The 13,729-nt window shown below is 40.3% G+C and overlaps 1 protein-coding gene across 1 annotated transcript in view; it reads right to left on the bottom strand.

Annotated features, from left to right (window-relative positions):
- The window catches only part of PLEKHA2 (pleckstrin homology domain containing A2), a 74,833-nt gene extending 61,470 nt beyond the window's left edge, over positions 1-13,363 (bottom strand). The window contains exon 1 of the mRNA XM_066237254.1: positions 13,256-13,363. The gene's annotated coding sequence lies outside the window, so the exon portion shown is untranslated. The remainder of the gene's footprint in view (positions 1-13,255) is intronic.
- Positions 13,364-13,729: the final 366 nt, after the last annotated feature.

The raw sequence follows: 13,729 nt of genomic DNA, 5'->3' as shown, positions 1-13,729 counted from the left end.
AATATTGCGAAGGGGGACCTAGGAGAACCACAGTGCAGCCTTTGCGCTATCTCATTTGATACACACAGCATCTCTAAGGGTATCCATCCCTTTCACGGTGAGAAAACCGAGACTCGGAGACGTGAAGTAATGTGCCCTGGGTCCCACAGTTAATCAATGGCAGGTCTGTCAGGTTCTGACGGCGGCCTCCCACGTGAGGCGATAGACATTTAAACATGCACGAAGCCAGGCAGTCAACATCCCGAACAGAAACGTAGTGGATTCACCCTGGAACGGAGGATCGTGAGATGCAGTTTCTCGGGATTCTGATGCAAATGCAATTCATGAGATCTGAGTCCTACCAGACTTTTAGGGAGAGGAGGGCAAAAGATCCTTGAGGCTCTAGGACAAGGACTGGATATGCGGGAATGACTGCAAGGCTGGTCCACGTCCCAGGATTGTAGGGGAAAGGAAGACGGTTTAAGTCTCCAGGACCTGAGGCAACAGAGCGTGGGGGTAGGGGGCCTGAGCCAGAGGAGCCGGGAGGGAGGCAGGACAGCGCGCAGCACACACCCCGAAAGCACCAGTGATGAAACCACACACGTTTCCTCTTCCATTTTGATTGCCAAAGCAAAAATGAACCACCCGGTTCTCTCAGGTGTGAAAGAAAGGCTGTTTGCTTTAGAACATTTTGCTTTGAATGAGGAAGGAAGGGAGACACAAGAAAAAAAATATATGTATTTCCTTTGAAATAAACACATCAACGACATTTTTTTTTTTTTCCCCCTGCTCATGAAGATTTTTGCCACTCATAAATTTCGGGCAGTATAGCACATTGAAGAGCATGTTCTCTGGAACCAGATGGCGTGGGTTTGAATCCCAGGTCTGCCACTTATTAGCTTTGATCCCTAGGCAAGTAACTTCACCTTTACGTGCCTCAATTTCCACATCTGGGTTGTTATAGAGAGTAAAGGAGTTAACGTTTGTAGGGTTTAGATTACTTTCGAAAATGAAATAGATGCTGTGTTAAGTGTTTTTGAACTTAAAAATTAAATTATGGTTTTCAGCGTGGACGGGAACCCTAGAACTGAGGGTTTCCACTGTGAGCAATGGGGTAAAATCTCAGATTTCATGGTATGGTTCAGATTAAAGCCCATAAAGTTCTACTCCCCGTTGGGCCTGCCTGAGTCACTCAATTACAGAGCCACAAATATTTCCCGAGCACTACTGTATTGGATGCCTGGGAGGCCCAGAGGAACCAAAGGCCTTGGGTGTCATTGTAAGGATAAAAAGTGTCACTAGAAGGTCGCAGCAGCCTTGTATTCCTCCTGGAAGTGCCCTGGAAATAAATGGCACAGAGTGAGTACTGTCAGCCTTCAGAGGAGCAAGACGTTTCTGTATGGGATGGAGGTGGAGTCTCAAGAAGGAGATGGACTTTGAAATGGGCTTATGAAGATGGGTGCAATTTGACTCCAGTGAGAGGGGAGGTTCACCAGCATGTTAGGCCGGGGAGAGGGTCATCAGCGCACTTCAGATGATGCCCATACTTCACAGGGAGCCCCATTCTCTGCTATATTTGACCCTGGCCAGGACCTGGCCCCAGTTAGACTACCGTTGCTGCCCTGATTCCATTCCCTGCCCCCTGAATTTCCTGGTGCTTCTTCTGAGGGCCCCCCCCTCCTATACTGGGCACCACAAAGCAGATGTGAATTGATTCTGTGCCTTGCTATTGTCCTTTTCCATCTTGTGACTGACACATTTTCAAAGTATTTCTATTGCCTGCTTTTATGCATTAATTTTTTTCAGTACAATAAACAGCCCTGATGTCTGACAATGTGACTCTGCCTGTGGGGAAAGGAATGTCCAAAAAAGGGCCTTTCACATCAGCTATTTAAGTCCCCTCGTTCTAACAGTGCAGCATGAGGTTCAGCAATCTGCTCAGGGTTTCACAGCTGGTTAGTGGCGGAGCCAGAGCTGACTACCCTCAGAATCTTCCAGTACTGGTGCAGAAGAGGGAGACATCTGGCCTAGAACCTAAGAATCTAACCAGAAGTCCTTTTGCTCTACTCTAGCCATTTATTTATACACTTCTATTATTGTTCAGTATTAAAGGCCGGGTGACTGGACAACCTACTAACCTTCAGTGGTGAGCCATGACCCCCTTCAGGGAACTGCATTGCTCTCTGTCCTCATTACATCTAGTACCAAGCTGCAGCTGGAGCCAGTTAGCTCTGTTGGGAAAGTGTGGGACTGAAGAGGCCAAGGTCATTGGTTGATTCTGGTTCAGGCCAGTTAATTTTACACAAAGATAAGTTGCTCCAAGGGCATATATTGCATATCTAATGCTAGCTGGTCGTTTTATAAATAATTACTACTGGTTTCAAGAGCAAAGCACCATCCATTTCCAGAAAGATTACTCAAACTGCTATTGTTCTATTCAGTCCTATTTATTCAATAAACAATTATCTGAACCTATTACCATGTTTCCTCCCATATCTCTTGTATTTACTTATTTGCCAGATACTTACTAAACGCTAATTGTTTTACATCTATTATCTCATTTAAGCCTTACAACATTAGGACAACCGATTCTTGTTGCCCCAATTTGTAGGTGAAGTAACTGCGACAGAGACCAAGCCTAGATACAAACCTGTGCAGCCTGGCACTCTTTCACCTCCACATTTTTTATAATAATTATCATTTAGAATCTCCATTCTATTTCACCTAACAATTTCATGTCCAAGGATAGGTCCTACAGAAAATCATTGGCAATATATGTGGCACATATGGTGTGCGTATATGTATATGGACTATATGCAAATAGATTCCTGAAAGCATTGTTTATAATGGAGAAAATGGGAAATCACTCTCATGTTCACTAATAAGGAATTTAACAGGTAAATATTGGTACACCCACACAATCTTATACTATGCAGCTGTTTTTTTCAAAAAATGAGATACATCTCTATGTAAAATATACAAAATACTTTTTTATAATGTTCTCATTAATTTGTAAGAGAGAAATAAGGGGAGAAGGGGTAGAGAGAGAAAGAGAGAGAGAAGCATCACTTCACCATTCCACTTAGCAGGTACTCATTGTTTCTCATGAGTGCCCTAATTTGGGATTGAACCCACGACCTCGACACTCAGGGACAGTGTTTATCCATTGAACCACCTGGCCAGGGCTGAAATATACTAAATACTTTAAGTGGAAAAAAAGTACAAAGCTGTCTGTGTAGTATAATCCCATTTCTATAAATAAAAACCTATACATGCTTATTACATGAGAAAAGTCTAGAAGACTACATTCCAACCTGTTAATTGCAGTTTTCTTAGGGCAGAGAAGGAGGGACTGACACGGTATGTCTCACTTTCTAAGAGATGTATTCTCTGTAGTGTCTCATTTTTTACAATAACTGTGCATACGTTTGGTTATGAGAAAAGACAATGATTATTTAGTTTTTAGTAAAAACTTATAAAGCTCCATGAGAAAGCAAGGAGCCCATCATTTAGTAGGGAAGGAATATCACATGTGCAGGAATAGCTACCATAAAAGCCAGAAACGGATACATGCAGAGGAGAGAAGGGAGAACATTCTGTGGGAAATCACAACCCACAGGGGTTGAGAGGTGCAGGAGAACATGTCTGAAGGACACTTTAGAAGGACCTTAAAGGAAAGGTGAGATGGAGAAGGTAGGGGGCGGGGTTGAGAATAGGTGGATTCCAGATAAAGAGACTGTCCAAGGCAAAGCAGAGGGGCAGATACGCACGGGAGCCATTGGGGGAAGCATGGCTGGTGCAGTTCAGCCGGAGCAGGGAAGGATAGATGAAGGATTTCCATGGGGAACAAAACAAGAAAGAGAGGTAACTGGAGGATCTTTATTGCTAAGCTAATGAGTTGTGCTCATTTCTTTAGGCATCAGGAGCCACTGAAGGCTTTTGAGCAAGGAAATGACACAATTAGAAGTGAATAAGCAATTTCATAGTGATTGCAAAGTAACTGGACTCTAGCACCAAGCTGCTAGGATTTGATGCTAGCTCTGTCACCAGTTAGCTGTATAGCCGTGGACCAGTAACTTTACTTCTTTCTCTGTGTTTCTATAAAGTGGGGAAGGTGGTAATAACAGATAACCTATCTCACACGGTTGTTTTTGAGTTGAGTGAGTTAATGTTTTTAGGGCACAGTGTAAATATCGAGAATTTCTGTTAAATTTTATTTATGTGTTTGTTTATAATTTTATTTTATTTTTTCTGAAGTAAGAAGTGGGGAGGCAAAGAGACAGACTCTGGCATGCGCCTGACCAGGATCAACCCAGCAAGCCCACCAGAGGGCAATGCTCTGCCCATCCAGGGCGTTGCTCCATTGCAACCAAAGCCATTCTAACCCCTGAGGCAGAGGCTATGGAGCCAGCCTCAGTGCCTGGGCCAGCTTTACTCTAATGGAGCCTTGGCTGTGGGAGGGGAAGAGAGAGATAGAGAGAAAGGAGAAGGAGAAGAGTGGAGAAGCAGATGGGCCCTTCTCCTGTGTGCCCTGGCTGGGAATCAAACCCAGGACTTCCACACGCCGGGCCGACACTCTACCACTGAGCCCACCGGCCAGGGCTTCTGTTAAATTTAAAAATTTTAGTATACCTTTGGACTAAAATCCTTACATTTCATTTTGAAACTTTTATTACAGAGAGTCAACATTATATGATAAATTATTAAATATTTATTCTTTCCACTTTCACAGAATTGTAGATTATTAACCTCATTTTACAGATGGGATAATTCTGCTTTTCAGGAGAGATACAATCTCAGAATCACATAGCTCATTATGAGCTGAATCCATGAGTTGAATGATCTCTGTTCAACACTCAGGGTCATCTCTTAGCTCAAATTCTCAGGGCCTTAAAAATGTGGAAAATGGAGAGTGGAAGAATCTTTGGTAACCTCTGTGTACAGAATAAGGGAAACAGCAGTACAAGACAGTAATAAAATAAAATAAAAAGATAAAAACTTGGTGGAACACCTGGAAATTTGTATATAAAATCAAACTTATATATGTACGTGCCGAATTATGCCTCTCACTTCAAAAATCATGTTAAAGACCTAACAAGTGGATTGCATTTGAAGAAAGGGCTTTTAGGAGGTAATTAAGGTTAACAGGTTATAAGGGTCTCTGCCTCCCTGCTTCTCACTTTAGGGGAAAAAAAAAAAAAAGAGGTTATAAGGGTGGGGTTCCAATCCTATAGAATCGGGCCTGATAAGAAGAAGAAGAGATCTCTCCCTGTGTCCACAGATGCCGAGGGAAGGCCACATGAACACACAGCAAGAAGGAGGCAACTGCAAGCCAAGAAGACAGCTCTCACCAGAGCCCAGCCCTGCTGGCAACCACACCTTTGGACTTTCAGCCTACAGAATTACAAGAAAATAAATTTCTATTGGTTAAGCCATGCATTCTATAGTATTCTTTATATACATACATGCACATACCTGTTTACATACATTACATACACATGTCAAAATTATCTTCTAGAAACAAAGTTTAGAAAGCATTGCTATCCTGCTAAACCTGACACTGATGTAAACCTCAAAACTGAGTGTGTATCCTTGTCCCCAGAAATGACAGTCTGCCTGCTAAATGCATCATTCCTATTGATTCGTGCTGAGGGCATTGTTTTTCCGTCAGTTTGAATAAGTGCAGCGCACTGCTAGGATTCCTACATCCCCAGTGATGCCCTGTGATTATGTGGGAAGAACTGGGCCTCTGGAATCAGAGAGAAGGAATAGATACCTTAGCTTTGCATCCGTGACCACATTTTAGCAGTGTATTTATCTTTGTTTTGCTTAGACTAGTTACATGATTCATTTCCTCAGCACTGAATCTATATGCAGGCTACTATTAGTAAATACTTATGGGTAAATATAGTCAAAGTTGTTAGCTAGAATAAACACCATCCGGTTTTCCAAGAAATTCCTATGGTAGTTAGTGAAGTGGGTAAAATTTTCATTGGTGGTTCTCAACACAAGCTGATTATTACAAAACAAAGAAAAGCAAGAAGGATATTTGGACATATATTGAATAGATTTATGTAGCTTCATTATCTTGTTAGTAGGAAAAACATCCACACTGTATCGAGTTCAAAAGGTACAAATAGTAAGAACAAACAAATATTTCTTCTACTCATGTCCCCCAAACACTATTTTCTTCCTCAGAGTTAATCAATTTGAGAGTCTATGTGTGTGTTACATAATAAAAATATTCTGTTTGCAAAGATAAAGTTTAAAATATCATTATCTAATACTAGATTTATAAGTGATTTTTAAAAATCTTTTTTATTTCTGAGCTTTCTAAGTATTCTTCAATAAGCATGTATTATTTTATGATCAGAGGAGGGAAAATGTTAGTTTTACAAGTAAATAGTTTTTAATTTATAAGTACCTCAGGGTTCTCATAGCTGCTTTGTGAATTTTTAAAAAACTCACCATAGAATTAACTTTATCCTCAACTTAAAAATACATGTCAGTCCATGAATACATTTTTCAAAAAATTTTAGCCAATTGTGTGGCCATTCACATTAAAACTCCTACCACTGGAAATGATATACAAAACCTGATTAGCAGCTTGAACCCTGAGACCTAGTGAAACTCAGTATGAGTCACTGGAGACAGGGAATTTGCCCAGGTATCTTCTTTCAAATGTCATCATAATGTGTATGATGACTCCACGTGTCTATCAAACTCTATTAAAATTAAGTGTAACACAAGGCTGGAAGAATTAAGTCCAGTTCACCACCTTCATTTAGTAATTAAACAATCACAAGCTAAATTTATCCTTACACCTAATACTTAATGATGCTGTGAATGTTCTAATTGGATAAGTAGCCAAATGCACCCTCCAGCATCTGATGTCAGAAGATGTTTCCCTGCTGGCTTGCTAAAAAGACATACAAAAACGCACGACCCTGATCTAAAGGTTGCCCTTTGGATGACTTCAATCTTTGGAACAGAGCACTGAATTCAGAAGGTCAGATGGGAAAGGCCTTAGACAAAGTCCTTGCATTAAGAAGAGCCTTTCTTAGGCTTGCTTATGGGTACTGATTGAATATCTAATTTCCAAAGGTCCAATTATGTGGTTTCCTAGCCCTCAGCAGATTAGAAACAGCAGCAGAATGGAAGAGCTCTTGTTGATGTAGGAAGGAGGGGGTGGAGGGGGAAATGACTTTCTTCAGTTCATTCCTATGTCCCTAAATGGATTAGCTGACAACAAGGGAGGGAAAAGAAAAGTTGACAGCATTCCCAGAGGTTCTATGTGCTCAAGATGACTTTCGTCATTCCTGGTGAGGACGCCGGGGTAGGAAAATGTGGTTGAACAGTGATCTGTACTTTTATTTTAGGAGGAAAGGTTCACGTGGTTTTGCTGGTAGGAGCAGTGACCTCTGAGGAGGAGATCACCTCTAAGGTAGTAAGGGGAGGCTTAGGACTCACTCAGACTCTTATATTTTTAAAATATATTATGTGCATTATGTATCTTTTTCTTAATAATACAAAAATTTTTAATTATTTTAAACGACTTTACAAATAAAGTCTCTAAAAAGAAAATATTAAGGGGCCCTGGCCAGGTAGCTCAGTTGGTTAGAGCATCATCCTGGTACACCAAGGTTGTGGGTTCAATCCCCAGTCGGGGCACAGAAAAGAATCAGCCAATGAATGCATAATTAAGTGGAACAACAAATTGGCCCCTCCCTCCCTCCCTTCCTCTTTCTTTTTAAAATCAATAAATAAAAAAGATATTTTTTTTAAATATCGAAGACTTAATATCATTAAATTTCTAGAAGAAAACATAATGGGTAATCTCCTTGATATTGGTCTTGGCAATGACTCTCTTTTGGATTGACACCAAGAGCAAAGGCAACAAAAGCAAAAATAAACAAGTGGGACTACATCAAACTAAAAAGCTTTTGCACAGAAAAGACAACAATCAGCAAAATGAAAAGGCAACCTACAGAATGGAAGAAGATATTTGCAAGCCATGTATCTAATGAGGGGTTAATATCTAAAATATATATAGAATTCATATAACTATAACAAAAAAACAAACAATCTGACTTTAGAAATGGGCAGAGCAACTGAGTAGACATATTTTCAAAGAAGACATAGGAATGGCCAACAGGTACATGAAAAGATGCTCAACGTCCCTAATCACCAAGGAATGCAAATCAAAACTACAGTAAAGATATCACCTCATACCTGTTAGGATGGCTATTATAAAAAAGACAAGCGATAGCAAGTGTTGGGAAAGGTACTAAGAAAAGGGAACCTTTGTGCACTGTCGGTGGGAATGTAAATTGATGCAGCCACTGTGGAAAACAGTGAGGAAGTTCCTCAAAAAATTAAAAATAGAACTACCATATGATCCAGCAATTCCACTTCTGGGTGTGTATCAAAAGGAAGCAAATCACTATCTCGAAGAGAATATCTGCATCCTCACGTTCATTGCAGCAGTATTCACAACAGCCAAGACATGGAAACAACGTAAGTGTCCATTGATAGGTGAATAGTTAAGAAAATTAAATATATAATATCAATAATATGATAAATAATAATATTAAATATATAATGTTATTTAGCCATGAAAAAAAGAAGATAGTCCTACCATTTGTGGCAACATGGATGGAACTTGAGGGCATTATGCTAAATGAAGTAAGTCAGACAGAGAAAGAAAAATACTGTATGATCTCACTTATATGTGGAATCTTAAAAAAACCAAACTCATAGAAACAGAAGACAGACTAGTGGTTGCCAGATACAGGAGTTAGGGGTGGATAAATGACTAAAGATAGTCAAAGATATAAATATAATATTAAATAAGTTATGGGAGTGCAATGTACAGTATGGTGACTATAGTTAACAATACTGTACAGTATTGTATATTTGAAAGTTGCTAAGAGAGTAGATCCTAAATGTTCTCATTACAAAAAGAAAACATTCGTAACTATGTGAGATGATGCATGTTAACTAAACTTATTGTTGTGATCATTTTGTAATACATACATGTATCAAAATATTTCGCTGTACACCTTAAATTAATACAATATTATGTCAATTATATCACAGCAAAAATGAGAAAATTCAAAAGATAACAAAGAATACTATATCACAATGAGATATTGCTACATACGTATCATAAAAATAGTGACAATGTCATATGCGGGTTAGGATAAAGAGAAATGGATCATACATAATTCATTGCAGGTGAGAATGTAAGATAGTACAGTCTCTCTGGAAAACAGCCTGGCAGTGTCATTTTAAAAAAAGAAAAAGAAAAGTAAACATGCAACTATCATAAGACTCAACAATCACAACTGGCATTTATCCCAGAGAAATAAAGACTGAAATCCACACAAAAACCCGTATGAATGTTTGTAGCAGCTTTACTGATAATAGCCAAAACTGGATACAGCCTAGAAGTCCTTCAGCTGGTGAATAGTTAAATTGTGATAGATCCAAACCATGGATGCTATTCAGCAATAAAAGCAAACAAACTACTGATACATAAACAGCCATAATGGATGTGTAGAGAATTAGGGTAAGTGGGGAACAAAAAGACAGCCCCCGAAGGTTATACTGTATGATTCGTTCTTTTTGTAGAACATTCCTGAAAGGGCAAAAATACAGAAATGGAGAACAGATGAGTGATTGTCAACCGTTAAGAAGGACATGAGTTTAAGAGGGACATGTGTGTAGCTATACAAAGGCAACGCAGGAATCCTCCTGCTGATGGAAATGTCCTGCCTCTTGGCTGCAAAAGTCTCAATATCCTGGTTGTGATACTGTACACAAGATGCCACCATCGGGGGAAACTGGGTAAAGGCTACACAGGATCTGAGTTATTTCTTACAACTGCCTGTGAATCTTTAACTGTCTCAAAATAAAAGGCTTAATTAAAGAAAAAAAATAAAGCTAAAAAATATTGACAGAGCTTTGTGTTTAAATAGTTATTATCTAGTTTTAACAATCACTTGTGGTGAGACAGAACTCTGTTGACCCCAGATTAACCAAGGCAACACTTACAAACTCCACACACTGGTGAAGTAGGTTCACGTGTGGAGTCTGTACTGACAACTGTGGTGGAGCAGTGCTTTATTTCTCTCCTACCTCAACTGCTTCAGTCCCTATTACATCACTACCCCCCCCCATGGCCATTTCCTCTGCCATTTGGGCATATGTTGTCTCCATCCATTTTTCTGCCTTCCTTAAAAAGAAAGTTTTTCATACTTGGAGAAACTCCCACCAGAACTTCAGCTGGTATGCAAGAACATGACTTTCTTATGGCAGGGTGAACATCAGGGTTAGTTAGATCATTTCAATTAGTTACCATAAAACCCTGCCGTGGTACCCGATATTGAGAAGGTGACAAGCAAACATTACAGTAGAAGCCCGTTAGAATGCAACTTGGGATTATATGTTACTGGGTACACCATGAGTCAAATCACGGCCACTGAAATGTAACTGCATATTCTTAAAATAGTTCAGCTGTGAGGGCTAGGGGCTGATTTATTTCTGGTTTCTCTAGTCTAAGCCCTTGTACCATGACCCTGTAGCTACCACCCAGTTTAGAGTAGATGGGCAGCATAGTGAGGGACAAAGAACTTGGGAAGAGAAAACCTCTGAAATCATAGGCAGGACGATGCCTACAATTTAACACACAAAGTTGCAAAAGATCTAGAAATATAAGCAGTATGCTGTGAGCAAAAATGTCAGAGGAAGACATAAAACAGTGTTTCTCAAACTTTTCTCCACTACACCCCCTAAAAAGTACTGGAAAATAAGGTATACTTTTGCTTATTTTTAAGTTAACATCTGTAACTTTTAATCGTAAGTTTGAATGATTACAAAGGATGGATTCTGAAAATTGTTAACAAGCAGTGTTTTAAAATAAAACTGTTATATCACTCTTTTTAAATGTAACCAATAAAATCTAAGTACCATTGTCATCTGACACCATCATCCCTTTTTCAAACAAAAAAGCAGTTATTTAACAGAATGTTAAATCATTTCCTTTTCCCTGCATTATATTTATATATATTTTCTTCCCCTAAAGAATTATATCCAAACATCATATAGTTTTATGACATCATTTATTATTTAATCATTTTTATCAACTACCCAATCATATGTTCTGAAACAATAATGTGTATGTGAATTGATTTTACAATTTAAAAAATGTCTGGTGACCACAAGCCTCCCAATGTTAAAGCATTCTTTGAGACGAATATACATCATTACCATTATTAGTAACAAAATAAATATATATTTCATTGATCATTAAACTTAAAAGAGTAAAATATTGGATATTATTCTTTATAGAAGGTGAATGAGGATGGAATTTTAACTATAATGTATTTTATATATTTACACATATATGTAATAGTTCAAATATTCATCAATTAATAGTACTTTTTGCAAGAATGAGCAGGCTTACCATTAATCTCATTCCTATTTCTCATTTTTATGAGTGTAGGATCTGAGAAAACTTGTTCACATTAATAAGTGGATGGGGCTGTAGGAGTTTCTTTATGATAATATTCAGGTCTGATGAGAAGGAAGGAAAATTGGGGTGTATTTCTGGGCTTATGGCTTCAGAGAGGGACCTGGAATGACTTCATTGCCTACAAATACAAATCCTATGTGAAGGTTTCTTGCCAGTCCACCTTTGCCAGGAAATGTGACATTTGTTTTTCAACAGGGCTGGATTTGGCAATACCATTCAATTCTTCGAACTCCTTTGAATCATAGGTTAGATGTCACTTAGAGATCTTCCTTCAAAACTCATTCTGTGGGGGGGTTGTGCCTGCTAGGGGGCTGGGAACTTATGGGAACTCTCTGTACTTTCTCCTAGTTTTGCTGTAAACCTGAAACTACTCTAAAAATAAAGTCAATTTTTAAAAAAAATTATTGTACTGATCCATCAGTGGTCAACTCAATTAGGTTTTTCTCCAAGTGTTCTGGAAAGTCATAAATTGGAAACTACCTAACTTGTGAAATGATATGTACTGTTTTAAAAAAAAGTTTGCTTTCTCAACACAAAAACAAATATTTCTAATTGTCCTTTGTCTTAGCCCTGGACATTTTTACAACCGAGGGCGCTTCCTCTCTCCTTTTTTAGAAGTGAGAGAAGTCTAGCGCGAGTGACAGGTGGGAGCCAGGAAGATGCCCGTGGGCGGCCCTCACCCCTCCTCAGGCAGACCCGGAAACAGTCCCTTACCACTCCTTACCCTGCGGGGAACCCACCATAAAGCAGCACTGGAGTGAGAGCATCTAAAAACTGACCTCAAATACACAGAATTGTCATTGCAGACTTTTTAGTTACTCACTGGCTGTTTAGCTGCAATTCAATGTTAACTGGGTACCCAGGACCGAATCATTCTTCTTAAAAGAGGAGAAGGTGAGGCCTGGGAACAAATGCCTAAAGGACTCAAACAGCCAGAAGGGCTTTTTATTTCTCCCTCTACCTAATTCTCAGGGGGAATTATCGCCTTCTCACTTCTCAGCAGGCTGTCCTCCCCCTCCTCTCTCCCCTACGTCTCCCCATCCTTCTTATCCCAAAAGCAAAAGTGTCACAGAAACAGCCCCCAGAACATGGCTGGACAACGTTCAGGAAAGGAAGACAGCTTTGGGAGGGAACCAGGGCCAGGGACCTGCCAGAGAGGAGCAGAGAGGGTATGTGGCTGCTGTGGGGACACGTCTCTGTCCCCTCACCTCAGAAACAGGCAAATGGAAGGAGGGGGCAGTAGCCGATTCTTTCAGGCCAGAGGCCAAATTTATATAAAATGTGTGAATATTCTCTTTTACAGTCTAGCCCATGGAGACATAATAGAATATATTCTTTAAATCCAGCAACCTTCTGATATTTGCTGCTCTCCTGGGCTGCTCCTTGGTAAAGACATTGACTGTGCCTTTCGCCCTGTCCGGCTCCTATTTACTACCACCACTGCCCTCTCGCTCCCCTCTCCTCTCCCAAGCACCAAAAATAATTTGAATTTCAAACCTTTTTTTGGCCTTCCTGTGGGTGTGGGAGGGCCTCCTTTGGGAATTGTTCTGGGTCGAGTCGCCTCCATCTGTAATTTGTCAAAATCTCTGTCTGCACCCCACCCCCACCTCCTTTTCTTAATACAGGGGGAGTGTGGGTTCCCATTTCTCCCCCTTAAAGGACCTTCTCTACCTAATCCTTAGATCACAAAAGTGAAAGGAGCCCCCAGGCAGCCCCTGAGGGCCTGCAGCCTCCACTTACCCTGCCCAGTGTGGAAGAACAGGGCTCTCTGCTTCAAAGGACGAGGTGGCTGAGAAGGAGGAAGGCAAGATCTGAGCTCCACGGTTCAGGAGACCCAAGGCAAGTTCCTGTTTTAAAGACAGAGTTTTCAAAATGATTAAAGTTTAGATAGGTGTGCATGTGTGTGTGTGTGTGTGTGTGTGTGTGTGTGTGTGTGTGTCCCTCTCCCCAGTTCAACCCTGGGATCCCCCTGATCTCCCTCTGAGGGACAGCTGATCTACCTTAATAGAAAATCTCTCTAGATGTAACCTCCCCCACCCCCGCCCCTGTTCCTCTGCCTTCGTGGACATTTCTTAGCTACTGCCTCAATATTCTGGTAAATTTTTGTTATTAACAAGAAGGAAAGGCCTGATCAGGTGGTGGCGCAGTGGATAGAGCGTCGGACTGGGATGCGGAAGGACCCAGGTTCGAGACCCCGAGGTCGCCAGCTTGAGT

This window comes from Saccopteryx bilineata, chromosome 6 (assembly GCF_036850765.1).
Source record: "Saccopteryx bilineata isolate mSacBil1 chromosome 6, mSacBil1_pri_phased_curated, whole genome shotgun sequence".
In the NCBI taxonomy this organism is placed as follows: domain Eukaryota; kingdom Metazoa; phylum Chordata; class Mammalia; order Chiroptera; family Emballonuridae; genus Saccopteryx; species Saccopteryx bilineata.
This window is presented reverse-complemented; position numbering and strand designations above follow the sequence as displayed.